We start from the raw sequence: 13,535 nt of genomic DNA, 5'->3' as shown, positions 1-13,535 counted from the left end.
ATACATTTTCAGAATGGTGGTCTCCTTGGATACCAAGATACCAAGGCTCCACTGCATCAGCAGCTGATGGCTCCTTTAAGAGGTGGAACCTAGGAGGAGATCCAAGGTCAGCAGGAGACATGATTTGTAAAGGGATTAAGTAATGTCTCCTGGGACCTTTTATTCTCATAAAAGGATTATTACAAAGGCCAGAGCTTCAACCCACCCACTTTCTCTTTAGTGGTCTGTTTTGTGATATAATCTCTTCCTTCTGTCATCTGCATTAGGAGCCTTGCACTAATTTGCACTAATCTGTTTGGGCTTTCAGCCTCCAAAACCTGTTTTGGAGATAGGAGCCCAGTGCAAGTGGTAAATCTCTTGCCTAACAAGTGCATGGTCCTGGGTTGAAATCCCCACTACCACAAAAATAAATACATAAATAAATAAATCTCTTTTTCTATATAATTAGCCTCTGCAGGTATTTTGTTGTAACAACTAAAAATGGACCAATACAAGGTCCAACAAATAGGTAGACCCCCAGGATGGAGGACACATGGCTTGAATTGATGGACATTCATCAGGGTGGTCTTATAAGTCTGCTAGCTAACTTAAAAAACAGCTGAGGATCATGAAAAAACATTTAGAAAGCAACTCAGTCTCTATACATTTATACAAGGGTATTGGCCAAGTACAGCCTGTGACCAAATAGGTTATGTGTTATATATTATAGCTTGGGAGCTAAAAATATTTTTATGTCTTAAATAGTTGTGTGGCTGGCAGAGTGGCTCATGATTTCATGAAAAGCTTGTATGCAAAAATCAGGGAAAGTCTTATATTGTTTGGCATTCAGAGTTGGGAGCTAAGGCAGGCCAATTGTTAGCGTTCAGAGCACCCAGACTCCTGACATCTGGTAAGAATAATGGTGTTGAATTGTGAGAGTAACTGGTAACCAGAATCTTGGCAAGAAGAAAATGAGATTTGAACACCGTACAAGTTTGGAACAATGGACAAGTGATGATAACGGTCCCAACCAAAGAAGTATTTTACTTTTGTTGTTTGTTTCTTGTGCTGAAGAATGTTCCTGTGCCTTACATATGCTACAAAAGCACTCTGTGTCTAACTTATGCCCCCAGACCTTTTCTGTTGTTACAGAATGTCACTATGTAGCCCAGGCTGCCTTTGAACTGTAAATCCTTCTCCTTCAGCCTCGTGCCTCAGGTTCCTGCCTCAGCCCTCCCTGAATGCTGTTATTAGAAGCATGGGCCACCACATTTGGTTTACTTATTTTCAATTATCAACAGAATTCATTGCTAATGAAAAAAATACCACCATACTAGAGGTGTGGCTCAATTAGTAGAGTGCTTACCTAGCAAGTGTAAGGCCCAGAGTTCAAACCCCAGTTCCACACACAAAAAAAAGAAGGAAATAATTGGTGATGCAAAAATAAATGTTTTTTCATAACTTATAAAGCAATGCACAGAACCAAAATTAATTCCTTGGGGTTACCAAAAAGTCAGCACAACTCTCTACATTGGTCCTTGCATCCTGGAGAAAGATTCATGCAAGACATAAAAATGTAGTGAATGCTGGGGTTATAGCAAAGACATTTAAAGAAAGGACTCTTTTATTTTATGGTACTGGGGTTTGAACTCAGAGCTTACACCCTGAGTCACTCCACCAGCCCTTTATCCTGATGGGTTTTTTTGAGATAGGGTCTTCCAAACTATTTTCCTGGGGCTGACTTCAAACTTCAGTCCTCCTGATCTCTGTCTCCTGAGTAGCTAGGATTATAGGTGTGAGCCACCAGGTGTCCAGTTTAAGAAGGAATTCTTAATGCATGTTTGCCTATCTGGCATTAAAGCTCTTCCAGGCACTTCTGGCAGAAGCAAAGTCTTATTTTTGGCCAGGGCCTTCTGCTTAAATAGAGACAAAAATGACTATTTCTACTGGCTCCAGGCATGTGGTCTTCTCAATAGTCCATGCTTTTGAAGTTACTTATTCCCTCTGAATCTGCTTTATAAAGGTGTTTCTAATTTTAGGCTTTAATAATGGGGGTTTTTTTGGAACTATGTCCAGTATTTGCCCTTTTTGTATACGGATTTATTAGTGGTCAAGAGAACTACAAAGCCAGGTTGGCTGACACCTCAATTTCCTCAAGATGGATGAATTTTCAAACAATGCTGCTAAGGAGCACTGATTCCTTAATTGGAATTAGACCAGGAATTAGACCAGGAAGTTTCCTACTCCTTATCTCTTATTGACCGCCAGAGCAGTAAGGCTGCCAGCCAAGACATACAGCTTCACTGAAGTGGTGCCACACACCTGGAGAATCAAGGCCAGTGGTCATGGTGGCCATGCATCTGATCACGCAGTCAAGTTGAGCCCCTGAACTCTTTTTTTTTCTTTTATTTATATGTGCATACAATATTTGGGTCATTTCTACCCCCTTCCCCCTGCCCCCTCCCTTCCCCCTCACCCCTTCCCTTCCTCTCCACCCCCTCACTACCAGGCAGAAACTATGCCCTTATCTCAAAAATATGAAACACTTCATGAATTTGCGTGTCATCCTTGCACAGGCGCCATGCTAATCTTCTCTGTACCATTCCAATTTTAGTATATGTGCTGCCGAAGTGAGCACCTGAACTCTCTTTTAAAAGGCTGACATTTTCTCTCAGAAGTGGGACAGCACTGCTTTGGGAGGTTGACTCTCCCTGTTCTCTTCTTCATCTGATGTATCACAAGCCTCATTTTCTTTTCCTCAAAACCCTGCTCTTAGCTAGGTGCTGGTGGCTCATGCCTGTAATCCTAGCTACTCAGGAGGCAGAGATCAGGAGGACTGTGGTTGGAAGCCAGCCTCAGCAAACAGTTTGTGAGACTCTATCTCAAAAAAACCCTTCACACAAAAAAGAGGGACTGGTAGAGTGGCTCAGGTGTAGGCCCTGAGTTCAAACCACCCCCCCACCCCCCACTCCCCCCCATCCCCCCCCACCCCCCCGCCCCACACACACAAAAAAATCCCTGCTCTTGTTATTTGTAAATTGTGAATTGGCATTGAGGCCAAGGGACTGGTTTTCTGGTAATTGGTATTTACCACCTTAACGGTTCTAAGTGTTTAGCCTAGTAACAAAGTACGTTCACGTTGTTGTGCTACAATCATAGCCTTCCATCTCAAGAACTCTTTTCATCTTGTAATCTAAAACTCTGTACCCATTAAAGAAAATTTCTCCAGCCCTTGGCAACCACCATTGTACTTGCTGTCTCTGAATTGTTATTTATTTTTTGCAGTACTTGGTGTTAGGAAAAAGGCCACTCACAAAGAAAGCTCACAAGAAAAGTCTCACGTCAAAGAGCAAAGTTTAACAGCAAGCTCGAACCACCAGGCTGGCCGGGGAAAAGATGGTGCAGCAGCGATTCTGCACTAGGCATGGCTTTTATAGAAGGGGGAGGTTAAGGAAGTTGGCCCATGCGTGGTAATCTCTGGTAGGGGTAGGACTGTCTTAGAGCAGGGGAATTTCTGTTAAGGGGCGGGGCTGCCATTTTGGCCAATTCACAAAATGGCGACATCATTATTCTATCATTCCCCCATTTTTTCTTTAATAATGATGAGAGTAGGGGCTGAGGATCGGGAATTGGGGCAAAGCATCAGCCTCTTAGCTGATTCCTGCTGGCAGGGGGCGCTGTATGGGGCAAGATCCTCAGACTCCTGTGTCCTGGTAGGTTGGTATCCCTGGAGGTACAACTGGTTAAACTTTTGATTAGCAATGGCAGACATGCAGTATGATACAAGGCAGGAAATTTAAGAATAGGACAGCAAGAAACAGGCATTAGGATGGGCATTAGCCAGGAGAACCACTGTGAAATGTTGTTCCCTAGACAGTTTCAAGGGTAATCCAATTCCCTTCTCCATTTTTTAAACTGTTCTTTGAGAGGTGACGCCACTGGGGATCCCATTGAGCTTGACAGCAGTGGGTGTTGTGAGAATGACCAGATGAGGGCTTGTCCACCGAGGTCCCAATGGAGAGGGTAGAAGATCCTTTAGGAGAACAAGATCCCCTGGTTTAACACAAATTGTTATAGGATGGGGCAGGATCTGGTCTGCATGTTCTCTGAGAAGGTTAAGAAAAGGTAGGTAGTCAGCCAGAGCAGTAGGGTCTGTTGGAGGCAAGTTTTCTAAGAGAAATGGGTGGCGATATATTATTTAAGACCCAAATAGGAATATTAGGAGGAGCACAAAAAGGTGTCTGATAAGGGACTGCATACCTAGGGATCTAAATTCTGCAAAATCCTGTAACTCCCAAGAAAGCTGTAAGCTGCCTTATGATGGGATTTGAACTCAGAGCCTTATGCTTATTAGGCAGGCATTCTACCACTTGAGCCATTCCACCGGCCCTTTTTTGTGTTGGTTATTTTCAAGATGGGGTCTCGTGAACTATTTTCCCAAGCTGGCTTCAAACCTTGATCCTCTACTCTCTGCCTCCTGAGTAGCTAGGATTACAGCTGTGAGCCACCAGGACCTGACCTGTCTCTATGATTTTTGGCTACACTTGTTACAGAAAAACCAGTCCCCTGGTCTAAGCACAAATAACAAGAAAAACATTTTTATTTTTTTTGGCAATACTGGGGTTTGAACTCAGGGCCTCATACTTGCTAGGCAGGAGCTCTACTACTTGAGCCACCTCACCCTGAGAGCAGGGTTTTGAGAAACAGGAAACAAGGTTTAATATTCATCAAAGAGGAGGACAGGGAGAGTCAACCTCTCAAATCTCCATTGTCCACCTCCTGAGAGAAAATGTCTGCACTTTAAAGGGGAGCACAGAGGCTTAGCATGGCTGTGTGATGAGACATATGTGCGCAATGATGCTGGCCTCCGTCTTCCAGGTATCTGGAGCCACTTCCCCAAAGACGTTGTTAGGGTGAACATAGGCAACCATTTTAGGACCAAACCCCTATCCCCCTCACACATGGCTTACTGGAAACTCTACCTTGCCTAAATTTCTATTTACTAGAAATTTCCCACCTGACCTTGAAGAATGACCCATTATCTCAGGAGGGTCAGACAGTTGAATGAGGATTTTCCTGCCCAGTGACCTTCCTGAGCCTTCTCCACTAGCCTTCTATATCTATCCCCAGTCTGCAAGTAGCAGGGGGCTCCAGATCTCTTGCTGGGGACACCCTTGGCAGGTTTCTTCTACCCAATAAAGCCTATGCTGATGTTTTGAGCTGTCTCTGCACTTCTCTCTGTGCCTCTTTTAGAATAACATATTTGTCTCTGGTTTATCCTTCCATTCCTTTTTTTCAGTCTGATAGCTGTATGTCTTTGTTGGCAGATTTACTGGTTTGGTGGTCAGAGAGATAAGGGGTGGAAGACTTCCTGGTTTAATTGAAGAGTAAAGGGAGTTAACCTTGAACTCTCCAGCATGTAGGCAAAGAGGGAAAAGATGTCCGTTTAATTAATAAACAGTAAATTGGCCAGCTTGCAAGCTGACTACAACCAAAATTTTTTTCTCTTTTGTAGTCTGTTACATTTTCCCTGCTGTTCAAGCTGTTCATTTATTCCCTCCATTTCTATGGAATAGAGGCACTGTAATAATCTGTTTCCTGCCTTTAAGTAATTCTTTGGCCCAAGTCAGTAGTCAGTGCATCTCAGCAAAAACAGCTTTGAAGCCCCTGTTAAACTCTGGATACTCGAATAAGTCAAATCATATAGTATTAGTCCTTTTGTGACAAGCTTTCCCCCGCCCCCACTATGGATAATGTCCTCAGGGTTCACCCATGGTGTAATATATGTTGGGATTTCCTTCTTCTTCATGACTGAACAATATTTCATTAAGTGAATATACCATGTTTGTTTACTCATCTGCCACTGAACACTTGGGTGACTTCCACTTTTGCACATTGTCACTAGTGTTCCTGTGAATGTAGTATGTGATTATGTTTCAGTTTTTGTACGCATATTCCAAGAAGTGCAATTGCTGACTCATATGGTGTTCAGTGCTCAGCTTTTAATTTATAGTAGAGACTGAGTGATGACATGGGCAGGCTCATGTTGTGGATAGAAGATTTTTATTAGCATTTCACCAGAAAAGGGGCATGTCATCCCATAGCATATCACACCTCAGGAAGCAGAAGACAGGAGTAAGAGGAAAATCTAGGCCAAAGCCCTTTGGAATTGTTAGAAATTCATGGAGAAAGACAAAGCAGGTCTGAGATCACAGTCTGGGGTTGGCTAGTTTGAATATGCTGGCTGGGTTTGGGCTACAGGGTGTTTTCTACTGACTTGGTACCTGTCAGAGGATGATTGAGGCCAGAGTAAGTACTGTCTCCTGAGAGTTAAATAAGGTGGAGTCTGGGGTTAAGGACTAGGATTGATCAATTCACATGTGAAAGGGCCAGAGGCGAGTTTTTCCACCTTTAGCCATTAGCTAACCTTGGGAGGGACATTCTCTTCCATGGTATATAAGGCCCCCAAGTGTCAGAGCATCAAGAATAAGTATATACCAGTCAAGTGGATCATGACCATAATCCCACCTACTCAGGACACAGAGATCAGGGTGTTTGTGGTTCAAGGCCAGTTAACATTGGCTCTAGCATGCATCTCCTAAGCTACACTTAATATAAATATATAAAGGCATTAACTATAACATATATCTTTCTTTTTTGTTGTTTTTTTCTTGTTATTTTTTCTTTCATTGTGTTTTTTTTGTTTGCATATATCACTCTTCATTGATACCCTGTTACTGAAATAATATGATATAAAGTTGACAGTACCCAAATACTATGACAAAAAGTCAGTGTATCTTATATATCAAATAGTAAATAATAGAAGAAAGGCATTTTGATCATATACATACATGCATACAAAACGTGTTTATTAATATTAGGAATAAACTGGATTGGTGGCTCATGCTTATAATTCTAGCTGGGCAAAAGGTTTGTGGGAGGCTAGGTGATGGTGACTCATGCCTGTAATCCTGGCTACTAAGAAGGCAGAGATTAGGAGGATCACAGTTTGAAGTCTGCCCACACAAATAGTTCACAAGACCTTTTCTCAAAACCAACCCATCACAAAAAAGGGCTGGTGGAGGGACTCAAGGTGTAGGCACTGAATTCAAACCCCAGTAGTGAAAAAAACAAAATATTTTGTGAGACCCAATCACAATCAATAAAAAGCAGAGAGTGGTGGCGCACGTCTGTCATCCTAAATGGGAAGCATAAATAGGATCCTGGTCCATACAGGTAGAGAATAAGCACAAGACCCTATTAAAACAATAACCAAAGCAAAAAGGGCTTGGGGCTTGGCTAAAAGTACAGACCACCTGCCTAGCAGGCACAAGGTCCTGAGTTTAAACCCCAGGACCACCTAAACAACAATAAAAACATTAGGAATAAACACAAAGGACAATTATGCTGGGCTTATGATCATAGCTGATATAAGTACCTTTTCTACTACAAATGCTGTTTTTTCTTTACCTTCAGCAAGTACTGATTATGTGGTGGAGTTATTAAACAATTATTTTAACTGTGGTTCTAGGATCAAACCCAGGACTTTACACATGCTAAGCAGTCACTGTACCATTGAACTACTCCTTCAGCACCTAAACCTTCATTCCTTTTTTTTTGTGGTACTGGGGTTTTAACTCAGGGGCTACATCTTAACCCATTCCACCAGTTCTTTTCTATGATGTATTTTTTCAAGCTAGGGTTTCCCAAACTATTTGCCCAGGATGGCCTTGAACTGCAATACTCCTAATCTCTGACCCGAGTAGCTAAGATTACAGGTGTAATCCATTGGCATCTGGATTAAACCTTCATTCTTTGTTCATTTATTCACATGTGCATACATTATTTGAGTTATTTTCCACTGTGCTCCCCTCCCCTACCTTTCCTCCCCTCTCTCCCTCAGTTCCAGGCAGGTCCTGTTCTGCCCTTATCACCAAATCTTCATTCTTGAAGGGAGTAAGGTCTGGATCATTTGTGATCATGCCTAAATTGTGTTATTGTACTTGTAGTCATGAATTGACTTTATTCAGAAGGATTGTTAAAACTAAGAGACACCCCAGTGGATATTCTGTATTATATTTCTTTTCCTTTTCTTTCCATATGTATGTGTACATATACATATATTTATATATATATATTTATATATTTGAAATGGGTTATATTATACATTATACTTATGTTCATATTAATAGATATTTTATATATAATATAATATATATTTTCCTTACTTCTTTGTGAAATAGTAGCCTAATTTCCCCCTTGGTCATTAGGATGAATTATATCAGTCAGTCCATAATACATCTCTTATTTGCCTGTTGTTTCAGAGACATGATGAGTCTAAAGTTACTAACAGCAGCTTAACTTCTAGTTCATTGGAATCACTGTTTTATCTACTGGCAGGTGCATTACTGTAATCGAAATTAAGTCCACTAAGCAAACAGAATGTCATGGGTGTGGGAACAGAAAGCACAATTTTTGCTAGTGAATCACTAGGGGTAATAGAGAGTGCAAGCTACTTCCATTTCCACCCTTTGTTTCATAGACATGCTAATACTGACCATGGGAGAAATGCCACCATATATTGGATTATGATTCAGAGAATATGGTGTCTTGTTGAGAATTTGCCATGCCCTTCAAGGTATTACCACTTAGCTGGTGCTGTCTGTGTCTTCAAAAGCCCATTCCACAATTCTTTCAAGTCAGGTGCCTCAGGATGGTGGGAAACAGAGTTAAGACCAGTGATTTCTACAAACATAAGCCCATTGCCAAACATCCTTTTGTATGACATGAGTTCCTTGATCAGAAACACTACTGTGAAGAGCACCATGATGCTAGATAAGGCATTCTGTAAGTTCATTAATTGTAGTTTTAACAGAAGCACTGTATGCAGGAAAGAACATTTTTTAAAATCCAGATTAAGAGTCTATTCCAGTAAGAACAAAATGCTGCTGCTTCTAGAATGGAAGTGACCATTTTATTCAACATACAGTTAGCTAACAGAACCAACCTAGGAATTGTTGCCATGTTGGTGACTCATGATTTTGATGATGCAGATTGGGCACTTAGTGGCAACTGTAGTCTGATGTGCCTTGCTGAATGGGAAGTCCATATTGCTGATCCCATATATAGACTAAATCCATGCCACTATTGCCACCTTATTCATGAACTGATTTGGCAATGGGAAGGGTTGTTGGAGACAGAGGCTCCCTGCCCTCCATAGAATGGGTCATCCTGTCAATGTGATTATTAAAATCTTTCCTCTGTTAACATCATCCTTTGGGAAACAAGGATCTTTACCTTTATTTTGTTGATGCAGAGATATCTTTCCATTAATCTCTTTCCTCCTGGACTTCCTTATCACCAATTTTCTTTTTCTTTTATGGTACTGGATCCAGGGCCTGCACCTTGAGCTACTCCACCAGTCCTTTTTTGTGAAGGTTTTTTTTTTTTTTTTTGAGATAGAGTTTCATGAATTATTTGCCCAGGCTGGCATCAAACTGAGATCCTCCTGATTTCTGCTTCCTGAGTAGCAAGAATTACAGGTGTGAGTCACTGGTGCCCAGCTCCTTGTCACCAATTTTCCAAACATGTTCCTTTTAGGTCTCTTGCTGCAGAACATTCACCCCAACTCATAAATTTGTACATGATTACATGTCTGTACCTTTCTCCTTCCAACAAATAAGCAATCAGGTGTAATGATCCAGGCTCTGCCAAGTGGGGGGATTTGTCTTCACCACTGAACTTCAATGATTCTCAAAGAGGTGAGGTAATGCCACAGCTGTCTGCTTCCAGGTGATGCCTATACATTGAGCATAGCCATTTGTAAGCCAGACCTGAATCTTCTTTCTCTGTCATCTGATGTAAGAGAACTATCTGATGGAAGGGAACAATCTCATACTTGTTGGTTTGACAAAAGGTGTCAACCTTGCTTCTAATCAGTATTTTCAGTATAGAGTGATGATATTTTATGTGTCTCTGCTGTTACATCACAATGTGATATCTTTCCTCTATTAATGGAAATTAGTTATTAATGTTTTCGAATCTAGTTAGATTAGCAAACAATTGCAGAAAACCAAGAAGTAATTCAGATACTTCATTGTAAATATTTGTTCCTCTTGAACCATAATTGGTTCCAAGTTCTTTGTTGGTCAGCATTCTCCAGAGAAACAGAACTAACCAATGTGTATATAATTAGGGTCTTTCAATATCTCACTCTCAATTTTATTTTAATCACTTGACATATGTTCTTGGGGAGGCTTGCAAGTATGAAATGCACAGGGCCAAGTGGAGACCCAAGGAATACTTGTTTCCGTTCTAGACCAAATGCAGTGTAGAGAAAAGACTGTTATCTTCCTCAGGGACTATTCTTTCACATGATTGGGTGACGCCATCCAACATTATGTTCAGTAATCTGCTTTATTTAAATCTAGTGATTTAGCTATTTATTTTTGATGGGATTGGTGTTTGAACTCAGGGCTTTGTGCTTGCAAAGCAGGTGCTCTACCACTTGAGCCATACCTCTAGTTCCTTTTGCTCTGGTTATTTTGGAGATGGGGTCTTGTGAAGTATTTGTCCAGGCTAGTCTTTAACTACAATCCTCCTGATCTCAGCCTTCCAAGTAGCTAGGGTTATAGCTGTGATTTAACCATTAATTCCACCTATAACATACTAGCAAAGCAGTGTCCAGGTTGGTGTTTGATCAAATATCTATGAACTAAAGCTATCAGTGTCGACATACAAAATTACCACAGTAGCCAAATACCAGACATTTTTAGCTTTTAGCTGTCACCACTACTCAACTGTGCAGTTGTAGTCCTAGACAATATATAAACAAATGACCTTTATTTGTAGATACTAAAATGTGAGTGTCATGTAATTTTCACATGTTACAAAATAAGCTTTTCTTTTTATCCTCCCCTCTAACTATGTAGAAAATGTTAGATAGCAGATGGGATTTGGCATGGTTTGTTTGGCATCCAGGAATCTCTTGCTTAAAATGTAGTCAGTGAGAATGTGTACAGTGCCTATAGATGAGGATACTCTTTTTTGTTGCTTGTATTCCAGGTTAAGCATTCTTGAGAGTATATGTTTTCTTTCCATGCTTAACCTCTTATTGCACTTGTCCTGGGATTTTACAAGAAGTCTGCTCTTAAGAGAGTCTTCCCCAAGGCACTACTCAAACTGAAAGAGGAGCTCTACAGGAAATATTTCTCTCCCTTGTCATGCTGCCCCTGGATTGTCTTCCTGTGGAACAGATTCTACATGTAGGGAAAAGACTACAACCTGTCAGCTGTGCCTATTAACAAGGGCTTTGAGATGTTTTGGGGGGGATTTCTTGGCTCCAGTGCTCAGGGTATGTGTCCTATTTTTTGTTTTCACTATTTCAACCAATAAAAAGCTGGACATGGTGGTGTGTGCCTGTTTTCCCAGCTAAGCAGAAAGTGTGAATAGAAGGACTGCAGTAGAAAAATAACTAAAACAGGTCTGGTGGAGTGCCTCCCTAGCAAGTGTGAGGCCAAGTTCAAACCCCTGTACCACCAAAATAAATAAATAAGCTAAGAAAAAGGTTGAGAGTATGTCTCAAGTGGTAGAGCACCAACCTTGTAAGTTCCAAAGCCCTGCTTTAAATCCCAGTACTAAAAAAATCTGATGGCTTTGTGGCCATTTTCTTCTGGTTGTCACTAACTGTTTGCCTACTGGTCCTACATTTTGCCTTATGGTAGGCATGGATTTGACAGTGGCTCGAGGTGGACTCCATTAAGCCTCGTGTTCCTTTAGTTCTAACACTGAACTAACAATTCCCAAATTCACATTTTTATTTTTGATTTTATTATTTTTTGCCAGGACTGGGGTTTGACCTCAGTGCTTTGGTCTTGCAAAGCAGGTGGTCTACAGCTTGATACACACCTCCAATCCCAAATTTGCACACTTAAAATACATAATTTAGTTCTTGTTAATCTATGCACAGTGTTTTCCAACTACTCCTATTGCCTATTTTCAGAACATTTTCATTATGAAAGAAATCTCTTGTTTGGCATGGTGTTTTGTACCTGTAATCCCAGTACTTTGAGAACTAAGACAAGGGGATCGAAAGTGCCAGTTCCAGGTCTGCCTGGACTACATAACATGTTCTAGGCTATCAAGACCCTGTCTCAAAAAAAATTTCAACCATTAGTAACTCATTCTTCCTCATTACCAGACAATCATTAATTTGTAAGGGTTTTCCAATTGTGAATGTTTCATATAAATAGAATTATATAATAGGTAACATTTTGGGTTTGAACTTTTTTCATTTAACATAATGTTTTCAGAGTTTTTCCATGTTGTAGCATGAGTCATTACTTTTTTTTTGGTGGGACTGGTGTTTGAACTCAGGCTTTAGTACTTGCAAAGTAGGTGCTCTACTGCTTGAGCCAACCCTCCAGTTCACTTACTCTGGTTATTTTGGAAATGGGGGGGGGGTCTCACAAACTATTTATCCTGGCTGGCCTTGAATTTTCATCCTTGGGCCTCAGCCTCCCAAGTAGCTAGGATTATAAGCATGAGTCTCCGGCACCCTACTTCTGTAACCTTTTTTTTTTTTTTCAGCAAATGAAGGGTATGCTGAATAAAGTCTGTTAATTGACATGTTATTGTCTTTAAGGAGATGGTTGAGCAAAATGGAAAATTCTCTTGTATTGTTTTTCAGGCCGCTCATGGGTTCTTTGGAATTTAACCTCCATTCCATTTTTTTTTTGGTACTGGGAATGAAAGCCCATTTCCTAATGCAGTATAACAAAGAGGAGATTATGAGGAAGGCAGTGAGAGAAAAGAGAGCAGAACAGAAAGGTAGAAGATAGGAGAAAAAAATAATAATCAAGTACATTAGAGTTGAAAATTAAATATGATTTTATCTAATATTTATACTGCAATTGCAAAAGTAACTCATAATCCCTAAAAAAGTAGAAAGCACTGTAGAAAGTTAAAAAAAATGCTCAAGTTGTCATATCCAAAAGGATCCCAAGAAACATGACTGTAATGTGTGTCATTCTTCATTGAAAATTGGATGTTATAGTTGAGCACCAATGGCTCACAACTGTAATCCTAACTTCTCAGGAAGCAGAGATCATGAGGATCTCTGCAGTTTTTAAGTCAGCATGGGCATATAATTTGTAGACCCTATTTTGAAAATACCCAACACATAAAAATGGCTGGCAGAGTGGCTCAAGTGTTAGAGCGCCTGCCTAGCAAATGTAAAACCCTGAGTTCAAATCCCAATAACTCAAAAAACTGAGAAAATCTGAATAAGACATTGACTTAAGTTAACAATAATAACAAAAAAATATGTACCCAATTCTTACTCCCAAATGATATTCCACTAAAACATTTGGTGCAATTTTTTAAAAGCCAACAGGTGCTTATAGTCTGTACTAGGACTTGTTCTGAATGTGTGTTATTGACTTTTAAATTATTAAACAATTGCATGAGATAAACACAATAGACCTTACTTTAACAATAAGGAAAACTATATACAGAATGTTAAGGAACTTGTTCAACTTAACACTGATGCTAAGCAT

The 13,535-nt window shown here is 40.4% G+C and overlaps 1 protein-coding gene and 1 non-coding gene across 3 annotated transcripts in view; one reads left to right on the top strand and one right to left on the bottom strand.

Moving 5' to 3' along the window:
• The window catches only part of Snurf (SNRPN upstream open reading frame), an 80,947-nt gene that overhangs the window by 52,091 nt on the left and 15,321 nt on the right, over window positions 1-13,535 (top strand). The gene's annotated exons all lie outside the window — the stretch shown is intronic.
• On the bottom strand, window positions 2,511-2,617 carry LOC141419367 (U6 spliceosomal RNA). The gene has a single exon (XR_012444142.1). It is a non-coding gene; the product is annotated as a U6 spliceosomal RNA (small nuclear RNA).

The sequence above is a fragment of the Castor canadensis genome, chromosome 19 (genome assembly GCF_047511655.1).
Source record: "Castor canadensis chromosome 19, mCasCan1.hap1v2, whole genome shotgun sequence".
Lineage (NCBI taxonomy): Eukaryota > Metazoa > Chordata > Mammalia > Rodentia > Castoridae > Castor > Castor canadensis.
The sequence above is the reverse complement of the archived record's forward strand: the minus strand, read 5'-3'. Positions and strand labels throughout refer to the sequence as shown.